This window comes from Lagopus leucura, unplaced genomic scaffold (genome assembly GCF_019238085.1).
Source record: "Lagopus leucura isolate 7727_CA_CO unplaced genomic scaffold, USGS_WTPT01 Super-Scaffold_73, whole genome shotgun sequence".
NCBI lineage: Eukaryota > Metazoa > Chordata > Aves > Galliformes > Phasianidae > Lagopus > Lagopus leucura.
This window is the reverse complement of record NW_024962252.1, coordinates 37,854,539-37,866,600: the sequence shown is the minus strand read 5'-3', so window position 1 is coordinate 37,866,600 and position 12,062 is coordinate 37,854,539. Positions and strand designations below refer to the sequence as shown.

The 12,062-nt window shown below is 38.2% G+C and overlaps 1 protein-coding gene across 1 annotated transcript in view; it reads right to left on the bottom strand.

The window, feature by feature from the left end:
* SLC16A10 (solute carrier family 16 member 10) overlaps nt 1-12,062 on the bottom strand; it is a 63,533-nt gene that overhangs the window by 37,377 nt on the left and 14,094 nt on the right. The window lies entirely within an intron of this gene.

Sequence of the window (12,062 nt, the reverse complement as noted above, 5' to 3'; positions counted from 1 at the left end):
CGCCTCCCCTCAACTACACAAGCATGGTTTTTTTCTCTAGGAAAAGCTACAGAGTCAAAGATGAAAGCAAAGCGCTTCATCCTTTCAACTGTTTTAAAGGAATTCCAAGTTCAAGCCAATAGTTCACAGTTGGAAAGTTAGATTTTACTGAGTTTATCCCAAAACCAATCTGACTTCACTTTTTCATAGTCATTTTCACACAACTTCAATAATCCACTCCGAGGAAGAGATAATGCCACAGCAAAATTTGGCATTTCCATCTTGAGATACACATCAATGGGCAAACAATTCATCTACTTCAGTTTTAAAAATTCAAGATGGCAATAACTTCTTTGGAGCTAAAATTCTATTAGCACAGATTAGATGTTATCCTACGTTTGTCACATACAGAGCTACTTCAAGCATTACAGGTGGTTTCCTTCGTCTTGCTATACTGCTCTGCAAAAACGATTTTATTATCTTTGAAAGCGTACAAAGTTCTCAAAAGCAGTTCTCAGAATAGTGAACATACTTGAAAGAAATTAAGTTTTTCCAATATTTTACATTGGAAAGGTGTAGTTTAAAAAAAAAAGGTAAAACACATATTTACCAAAAAAGGAAAAAACATACATAAACAGTGATGCTTTGAATTTATTATTTCACACAAACATCTTTCTATTCCAACAGTATTTTACTCATTATTCTTTTACTTTGGATTTACCTAATTAATCATCCTTTGCCAAATCTACACTACCTGCTCCTAAAAATTAAAAGCTAGGGTTAAGGTTAGCAGACAACTTTCACAAGATTCCCTTAAAACTCAAAATTTATTGTTTGATAAGGATCATTCCATCTTAAAAATGAAATCAGTGGTTTGACTAAATATTTTGCTGTATTCTGAAAAATATCTGAAGTGCAAAGCTCTTATTTATAAATTACAGACAACTGAACAAATCATACTGCTGGTTCCTTTTCTCCCCCATTTCTCACCAATGCTCTTAGCTTTTCAGGATTCTGGCTCCCTGTATTAAAAAGACTTTTTGTACCCAATGTAAGCAAACAGACACAGGCACACTGTTCAGTATGGATTTCTTCTCTGAAGTCTTGGATTAAAGCACTGTTTAAAGCGTTATTTCCTTCAGGTATAAACACCCCTTCTAAACAAGACTGCTGCAGTCAGTCGTCTCCTAAAAGATCCAAGGAGGGATGGAAAATGTGAGTTTCAGTGCCTTCCTCCCCAGTCATTCACTAGAGAATCCTTATCTCTATTTGTTGAAAACAAGCTTAAACATCACCCTACGTAGCAAGTGCAATAGCCTTGCTTAAGCTGGCACACATCTGAAATACTCTTTTGTGAAGTGACTCAGCTATTTTTGTTATGTCAGTAGCAAGAACTGGTAATAAAATTGGTAGGGATTTTTTCCAGGTTATTCTATGACACACTATGTTGTTATATAAAGACAAGTTAAGAAGAAAACAAAAATATTCAAATCTTTCTTCTGAGGGACCGATTTCTATAATATTAACACTACCTTAATTTCTTAGAAGACTGAACATTTAAAATGCTTTTGTATTTTTATCAGCTTACAATCACAGAATCATAAAACGGTCTGGGTTGGAATGCACCTTGAAGATCATCTACTTCCAACCCCCCTACCGTAGGCAGGAACACCTAAGCAGCAAGTAGCTTGCCTACTAGCATTTCTACAACCACATTTAGTCTAATGTTATTTCCAGAGCAGTACCCACTCATCAATTAAGAATTACCCAGACAATTTGCCATTTTTTCAATCAGATCAGAAGTTAACTCCAAACAAATGAATGAACAGAAAATCAGAAGTTCCTATTCTCAATTTTAAGAGGAAGGAAGGAAAGGACAAAATAATATTAACCTAATAGAAATGCTATTACATGATAAATAGTAACTGCTACTAGACAAAGTGTAAAAAATACACATAGAATACACATCCACACTTCACAGAAAGCAGCCATACTACATATACATAAATTTGTGGTCTTCTAGAACCTATCCATATAAAATTTCTTGCTCTTATAATCTAAAAAGCTTAAGAGACATGTTTGGTTTCTTTCTCATCAACAAATAAGTTCCAGATTTTAGAGAAGAAAATGCAGGAAGGGCGACAGAATAAGGAAAAGCGTTGTTATATATATATATCTTATATGCAAGATTCTGAAGAAAATCTTCTAGCTATAATGCACCAGCATACAGCTCTGTTGAGCTTGGTCAAAGCCCTGCTACAGACATCACTGCAGAACTCAACAGGTATCAGACTGTATTTTCATTCAAGCTCTATTTGTGTACAGTGTTGGGTCACAAGATAAAAGAACAGCTGTGAACTCACAAAGGGGCACAGAGACAAAATAGCAGGAGGGTTAGTGCAGAAAGCTCTGCTGATTTTACTTCTTTGTAGTTAAAAGCACTGGGTGCCAACAACGGACGAAATCAGTGTGAACATGAGGAGCCCTTGGCAAATTAAATCTAGTAACAACCTCCCCACTCAGTCCTCTGGGAAGGTGGCTGCTCTTCAGAGATGTTCTGTGAGGCAAACAAGAGAGGGTTCACTGTGTAAGGAATGAGTCAGTACATGAGTACAAAGTGATCAGGAGCCTAAGGCACAAAGAAACTGTGAAGTACTGGTCAAGTTAATAGGATCTAGGAATGGAGAAATCTGCATGCATGAACAAAATAGGAGCCTGTAATCCTTTTCTTATTCTTGGTATTTAACTGATACGTCCAAATGGCTAAAGCTGGTGTGACAGCAAAAATCCCACATTTCCCCTATCTTTGGTAAGATGGAAAAAGAAGACAGAGGAAAATGAAGATTAAGGGGAAAGTAAAGCACAGCTTGTTCACTGACAGGATAGGAACAAAGACTCTGCCCAGAAAAAAAAATCTAGAGCCCCCATAACAGACATTAAATTTTAAAAAATAATGGATGATTTAATAACAATTCCAATATCAGATGTAATGAATATACTTCAGCAGTTTACAAAGGAATAGAATCACAGAATGGCTTTGTGTTGGAAGGGATCATCAAGTTTCAACCCCCTACCAGAGGTATGGCCACCAACCTCCAGATCTCGTACTAGACTAGGTTGCCCATGGCCCCCATCCAACCTGGAAGTATATATATCATTTTAGAAGCTGCTGGTATGGAACCAATTTGTGTTCCCTTCTTTTTTTATACCAATATAAGGAAAATTTGTGGCAAAAACATTGACTGATATGATTAGAAAACAAATGGGAAAGATGGGTGTGGAAGCATTGGAAAGAACAGCAGAATGGCTGTAAGCACTGTATAGGTTGCTAATATAAACGGATCAAAGATCACAGTACATAGAATCATAGAATGGGCTGGGTTGAAAAGGACCGCAATGATCATCGAGTTTCAACCCCCCTGCTATGTGCAGGGTCGCCAACCACCAGACCAGGCTGCTCATCAAAGTACCAAAATCAGAAAAACAAAGACTACATTTACACTAAATAATGATGGTGAGATAATAACACTACAGCACTCAAGCTCCAAGACAGCCAACACAGAAACAAAAAGACAACCAGCAAAATCTGATGACTCAGAGGTGGAACAGGATGGAGAGATTCTCACTATTGACAGCTCCCCATGAGGTACAAAGGCCACATCCAAATTCAGTATGCAGCTGATCTACTTACAAATCACCCAGAAGACACAGGGGTTTGATAAGCATCTCTTATCTCTCATTTCATTGCAACGGTATCTTTACAGACCACATTCACACATTCAACTGTGTGGCCCTGTTGCTCAACAGACTTCTTGGATACAATGCGGTGCGATGCTCTTGAGTTCAAGGTGATGCTTGAGTATGTGCTGGTGAGGCCTCACCTGGAGTACTGCATCCAGGTGTGGAGTCCTCAGTACAGGTGAGACAGAGACCTGTTGGAGCATATCCAGAGCAGGGCCACAAAAATGATCCGTGGGGTGGAACACCTCTGCTATAAGGACAGGCTGAGAGAGCTGGGGCTGTTCAGCCTGGAGAAGAGAAGGCTGCAAGGTGACCTGAGAGGCCTTTCTGTACCTAAAGAAGAGCTACAGGAAAGAAGGGAACAGGCTCTTCAGCAGGATCTGTGGCAACAGAACAAGGGGAAATGGCTTCAAGCTCAAAGAGGGTAGATTTAGGTTGGCTAAAACGAAAAAATCTTTTATAGTGAGGGTGGTGAGGCACTGGAACAGGTTGCCTAGAGTTGTGGTCGATGGAGACTTTCAAGGCAAGGCCTGATCAGGCTCTGGGCAACCTGATCTAGCTGTGATGTCCTTGTTCACTGCAAGGGAATTGGACTAGATGGCTCTCAGAGGTCCCTTACAACTCTAGGATTCTGTGATTCTATGATTCTAAGAGGGCATGAGTGTGTGAGGTAGGAAAGTGCCCAGGGTTACATTGTTCTTTAAATAGTCTGGGTACTCCTGGTTTTAGAAACTCACAATTTGAAGAGCAATTCGGATAACTTCATATACCAATACAATCATGTAGCATTTTTACATATACTGAGAGTAATTTCCTGGGGGGAGGAGAGGAGGAGTTCAACTAAAGCTACACAATAGAATATTGCCTGTTATTTATCCTTCAGTCATTTTTCAGGATTACCTACTCAATCCAATTAAATTGGCAAAAGGAGAAAGACTTGCAAGAAAACAAGTGAAAAAAAATACACCAAATAAAGTTCATTAAAAAGAAAAGAGACAAAGGGAAACTAATTAGGACAAGAATGTGATCTAATAAATTACTCTGCATGAATAATGATTAGCTTGTCAAAATTCATTCTGTTTGTTCATGAAGCTCACAGCTGGAAACAGCAGGGATATTTCAGGTCAAGAATGAGGTTCTTTGGCAAATACTACACAAAGAAGTTTGCACAGCTCCTGCCAACACCATGCTTAGCTTGAGGCAATGCTATTGCTTTCAGAAGCTCTGAAGTGACTTTTTTTCCCTCCTTACCAACAAAACCAATAATGTAAACAAAAGATTCTGGTAGTTCTACAACCAGTTTACTCTTAGTACTACAAAATAAATGTGAGAAATTATACAAGCCGGAAAATAAAGATGCAAACTAGCAAAGTTAATGAGTATTTCTTTGGTAAACACAACTACAGATACCCCCTTAGAAACCAGATTAACTGAAGTTTCTCATACTCAAGACAGCTACTGTCAAACAAGGTCAGTCCTGTTCTTATAAACCCTGCAAGGAAGACAGGCGTGTCTTTTGCCCTTAACCGCACAACCATTCCCAGTCCAAGAGTACCTCAGCAAAGTCCTGCTCAGGCAAAAAATAAAATAAAATGTAAAAAAAAAAAAAAAAGATGCCACACACTTCAACACTTGTGACTGTAGTTTTCCTGAGAATCAGAACGAGAGACTCTTCTAGGTATATGTTGGTAGGAGTTCTGTGAAGAACACTTACTCTTTTAATAGCTTTAATACAGCCAAATAAAACAAAATGAAAAAGATGGAAAGAGTTTTAATTCTTGCTTCAGAAAAAAAACCAAAAAAACAGAATTTCTGCATGGCAAATACATATTTAGAATTTGTTTTAAAAATGAATCCTTCTAGATGAAAAAAGGCATCTCAGTACATTTTCTGAGAAAAGATACTTTAAAGCACGTTTTCTGCATTTTGTTAGTTAAAACAAAACTTAAAACTAAAAATTCTCTTGTTCCTTGTACAAGTTTCTTCTTTCTTTCAGGAGAACTTTCTTCTCCCTCATCAAGCTTTTATTCTAGAAAACATGAAAATGGAAGCATTTCATCATAACATCACATGCTCTGATGAAAGTCATCTTCAAAGTAACTGAATAAATATCATAAGTTTTTGAATTTGCAAAAGCACCTTTAAGTATATCATCCAATAACCATCAGTTATTATTAAACATTTTTTTAAATAAAAATACTTTTAATACAGTCTTTAGATAACTTCACTTACTGAGAATTATTTGGATATGCCAATGCAAACATGCTATTCAAACTAAGTCGAATGTTAATTGTGTGGATTTTTCTTACAGCTATCAACAAAAGATTCATCTGTCACAAAAGATCCTTAGAAAAACAAAGTTCCCATTGAATTAAGAGTCAGAGCCCTGTGAAGTATTAGTAACTGGATTAAAAAAAAAAAATCAGATCAACATACAGAGAGCAGTTACCAGCAACATGCAGAGAATCTGTGTGGAGTCCCTTTGCTGTTTGATATATTAGCAAATCACGTACAAAAGGGAGAAGTGCTGAAATGACAAAACTAATCTTGGACCAGAGAGCTCAGGTGATTGTCACTGTTGTTGTGTAGTTGCTTTTTTTCATATAAATACACACACACAGAGAGTAGATGCGGAGTAAATACTAGCTTTAACTCATTTATTTCTCATAAAGCATCAAAAGGGGATGGGGTTGCCAAAGTTATCACAAAAGCACATTCAGAACACAAGGAAGTGTAAATTATGTTGAAAAAAAAATCAATCATGAATCCTCTACCACTGATTGTTCTGAAGTCCAAAAGGTATTAAGAGACTTCAGGAAAAGGTATTTGATAAAGGGTGGAGTTCTCTGCCATGCCAAGCTCTAAAGCTAACTTGCCAAAGCAGGAAGGAATATCTTCTAAGCATCTATTACTTACTAGTATTGTATAAAGAACACTGTCTTAGGTCAATCTGAAATGTGACATACTATTATTATGTTATTCTATTTGTTTGTGCATGATCCAGTTATTCAATATGTAGCATTATAGTCTCTTTCATTGAACATCAAAGCCCCACACCTTGTTTTTCAAAAGAGAATACAGATGAAAAGAAAGACTTCACACTCACCAAGCCAAGGCCTTCACACCATACTGGCAGGAGGACTGACATGCTTAAGGACAGGGCTGCTTAGCAGGAACTTTAACAGGGTAAGAAGCAAGCCAAGAGGAACCACAAGTTGTTCAGCAATGGCAGAAGTAAACTGGGAGATATTACCTCAACAAAAAGCAGAAAATACACCCAAACTCGACTGGAAAAGTCTCTGAGCAACCTGGTCTGACTGAAGCTGCTCTGCATTGAACAAGACAGTCTCCAGAGATCCTATCCAGATTTAATTATTCTATGAGTCTATGAACACAGGCAGAACAGCAAAAGACTAAGGGAAGCAAGACTATTTCCTCCAATATGCACTGCCAGGACACTTGCAAGGAAAGACCACAGATCTTTCTGTCAATTAACAGGAGGCTCCATACAAACACAGCATCATAAATTGAGTTAGTGGAATGTTTCCACACTATACAATTATTTTCCATAGCTACCAAACACAAACAAATATAACCACATATTTTGACATTTCAATTGTAAACAAAATATTCCACAGTTCAGTTTTAATCATCAAATGTGCCAGCAAATTACAGATGATGACTTATTTGTCAGCAGCTTCCACTTCTCTGCGGTTGTCATACCACTGAAGATGCTAACTTGAAGACAAAAAATTGAGTTCAGCTATACAAAAACTCTATGATCCAGCCTAACATTAAGTTTTTTCCTCAATCACAGCCATGCCAGCAGATCATAAGGTCAGTGATGTATAAGATCACTCAGAGTCCAAATTAAGAATTACCAAAGCCTCTTAAGATTCCATGTTGTTTGCATTCAACATTTAAACTCTGGGTGGAAAAAGATTCTGTGTCAAAATACTGTAACACTGAAATACTTGGAAACCTGGGAGCATGTCAGCTAAATATTTGTCCCAGGATTCTGACTTCTGTCCTTGCAGAATAATCTAAAACAGTTATGGAATTAGTATTGATTTATGAACAACATTAACAGCCATGTGAAAGCAGTTCCTGAATTTAGAATTTAGAATCATAGAATCGCATGGTTGGAAACGACCTGCAAGACCATCTGGTCCAACCATTCTCCCATTGCCATTGCTACCACAAGCAATGAACCACATCTCGTAGCTCCTCATCCAGACGCCTCTTGAACACTGCCAGGGACGGCGACTCCACCACCTCCCTGGACAGCCATTGCAGTGCCTGACCACTCTCTGAGACAAAAAGGTTTTCCTCATGTCTAACCTAAACCTCATCTGGTACAACTTGTGGCCATTTCTTCGGGTCCTGGTTGTTGCCTGGGAGAAGAGGCCAAACTCCTCCTCATCACAGCCTCCCTTCAGGAAGTTGTAGAGTGCAATGAGGTCTCCCCTGAGCCTCCTCCAGACTGAACAATCCCAGCTCCCTCAGCCGCTCCTCATAAGGTTTGTGCTCCAGACCCCTCACCAGTTTCGTTGCCCTTCTCTGGACACGCTTCAGGGCCTCAACATCTTTCCTGTAGTGAGGAGCCCAAAACTGAACACAGTACTCGAGGTGTGGCCTCACCAGTGCTGAGTAGAGGGGGATGATCACCTCCCTGCTCCTGCTGGCTGCACTATTTCTAATGCAGGCCAGGATGCTGTTGGCCCTCTTGGCCACCTGGGCACACTGTCGGCTCATGTTCAGCCGAGCATCAACCAACACCCCCAGGTCCATTTCCTCTTCACAATCATCCAGCCACTCATCCACAAGCCTGTAGAGCTGAATGTGGTCATTGTGGCCTAAGTGCAGGAACCGGCACCTGGCCTTGTGGAATCTCATCTCATTAGTAGAACTCCTTATCTCTAATAAAAAATCTTGGGCATTTCAAATGAAAAAAGTCCATCCAATATATCACTGGAAAATTAATAAAGATGAGGATAAATCAAAATAAACTGCTCACCAATATGCAGACCCAACCTAACTTCACCTTTCTAACTACAATAAAAACTATGAAAGTGAAGTTCAGCATCTGGAAACTTGTACAATCTGACAATGAAAGTAGTTGTGCTTCAGATACACTCTGTACAGTGCAATATACCTAAGTGCTGAAAATGCCAAGAATAAGTCATTTGCTGATATGCACGTGTCAACTTCACGTATATAGTGCAGGAGAGCCATAACTTTGAAACACGTGAAATGGACAAAAAGCACAGGTATGTCTATTCAAATCAGTTCTGAATTAAGTTTGTTTTCATTATCCCAAGCAACAAAAAATCCAGATCTGTAATGGCAAATGCATGTAACAATATTGATCTTGGTCAAATTTCTACAGCATTTCTGAACAAAACACAGGACTGCATCCTAACAGGAACAGGATTTTCAGAACAGAAGGCTTTATTTGATTCTGCTTTTACACTTCCCTGAAAATGTGTGTGTATTCAGAAACAGAAGTTCCTGTGTGCAAGAAACAAACTACTTTTATGTTTGTGTGTCACGAGTGAAAAACAAATGTTTACAACCAGTATCTGCGACACATGATAGTACACAGCTTTTATCTCCAGTGTTATCAAGCCGTGGACTGCTGACTCCAGGAGTGCTCCCATGCTCACCACAAATATTCTCAATAGCCTTTAGGAGTTATGCAGAGCTATCAGCACCCTCTCCTCCAGGGAAGGGGGAAAATGAATGCCAGCACTAAGTTCTTAGGAGAGAAAAATATGCCTACACACACACACACACACACTCTCTCTCTCTCTTTCTGTGCTAACTACAAACAGCTCTAAAACTAGTCCATGCAACTGCCTATGGGTAGGTCTAAGGAAAAGTGGTTTTAAAAGTATAGCTCATGGGATATCTGAACTGGACTGTATTGAGGATTGTGGAGGACAGTGCTTTTGTCCTTAGGGGTAAAGCAGGGTTTTACCTCATCTGCTTAAACCTGTTTGTTCATCAATAATATTGAAAAATATATATATACATATATATTTTACTATTATTTAAAATAGGGCTCAGAAAACAAATTTACAGCAGTATTAGTATGAAATTCTGTGACAACTCAGAATTCACGCATGGCTTACTGACATCACTTTGTCCTTCCAGAATATCAATAATAGCATTACTTATATGGCAAGTCTGCTGTACCTTGACATTTTTACAGTAATTACAATAAATAGGAGTAAATCAAATAAAGATGAATTATAATATACATAATGTTAGGAAAAACAGAAGGAGTATATAGTTTCCTACACAAAGATGAAAGACTCCATTGAGGTCTAAGCAGCAAGAGCAGCTCTAGAGCTACTGAATAGAAGCTATGAATAAGGAATCCTAACACCTTCTGTGAAATGTCAACCCCTAGGGATAAAAGTATGACTTTCAGATAACAGTATCTTAAAGACAAAGCACAAATCCAGTCGGTTATCAAGAACAAACACTTTTGCCTAAGTTATGTTAAACTACAGTCAGTAGTCAGTAAAACTACATTCACGATGTAATGTCACTGGCTAGACTGTCTGGAGCTAAAGAAGTGAACACCTCTTTAGCATTTGAACTAGAAGATCAAAGCAAAATGAGCAAGAGCAACTCCAAACCACAAACGGTTTGGTCATACAACAGCAATACACACTGCATCTTACTCCCCGTATGTTCTAACCTTGTACTGTCAGAAACATTCACACAACCATCAGTCTTCAGTTCAGCTTTGGTAGATGAGCGTATTGCTTCATACTATGTATACCAAAAGGTTAATCCGTAATAGTTATGAATAAAAAAAGAAAGCTCAGCTTCTACTCAGCTATTGTTAACCTTTTAAAGTAGTTCATGAGTTCTGACAGTTCTACAAACTTACAAAACTAATTTCTCTAAGAGCTAAGATCTGCTTTATAGGGCAATTATCCGAAGATTAGCGTTTGGTAATTCAGTTATTCTCTTCAATGAGCAGAAATAATGGGGATTGGTTTTTTGTGACTTTAAGCAGTTCATGCTCAGTTGCTACCAGATGCTCACAGTCATTACAATGAATCAAAGCAGGAAAATACACTAATTGGATTAAATGTTACTTTTACATTTCTTTCTAATTAAAATTGAGAACCATTTTACCTCATTTAATATAAGGAATGCAAAACTAAATGTAGAAAGAATAATGGAAAAACTTGCAAAATAACAGGAGTAATTTCTTTTTCCTGCATTTCTTCTCTGATTTGAGAGCCAGGAAAAGCAACAAGTTGCAAACAGATCAGCTACAGAAACTGTAGAAACCAGTGCTTCACAGTGGCAATTTGCATCAGCAAAATCTAGAGAGCTGATACATACAGGAAGTCAGCCCTTACATCTTGCTGCTGAAGATCAACAACAAAGTCTTAAGAAACAAATTGGCCAGATAACATTTTTACTTAAAGGGAAAAATGAACATCTTAAGAAAAAAAAAAAAAAAAAACAAAACAAAACAAAAAACCACTAAAATACACTTCAAGGCACTGCTCTTTGCAGATGCTGCTCGGTGTCTGGAAAAGGGAGAGCCCAGACGCAGAAAATAAATGTTAAGAAAAGAAGAAAGGAAGCCTTTATTTGCATGCAAAACGTTAGGAGTGACACTGGTTGCCTACACTTAAAGTTACAACTCAGCAGTACACTGATCCAGTTTCCAGTGATCTATTTTCATAGCAACTGATCTGTTTTTATAGAAATCAAAAGCTTTACAGAACAAGAAGGTATAACACAAGCAATAAAGACAATGAATCTGAACATCGTTCATACATACCATGCATTAGCATATGTAAAAATGAGACTACTGAGGCAAAACGCAGGATTTTCTAAATAAAGAGATCAGCATGCCTAACAACAAGACTTTATGCTCAGTGCTATTCTCTAACTCATCATACCTATACAGTCCAAAAGTTTGCACAAGATCTATATTACAGCTGAACGTGTTCAAGTCATACTTGACAGAATGCTTTCTAAAGTTTGTTCCTTAGAATAAGAAAGTACCACTAGTATTGTAATACTGGTAATTCCACTTGTACTTGCTTATAATCCAGATAAATCATAGTCAGCTAATTTACTTATTAGACAGGCACAGTGGCAAAGCCTTATGTCCTGCTGTGACAACTTTCAGAAGAGCAACAGTTCAACAGTTTCAGAGAAAGAAATTTCCAATTTCCAGTTCCTTCCAAACCTGGGGCTCAGCATGAATTCCCTCTCCCAGAGACAAGACACAGAGGCCAGGAGCTGCCAGTCAGTTACGGATAGCTGGGTACTCTGCAATCCTGCCAAGATCAGAACTGGAA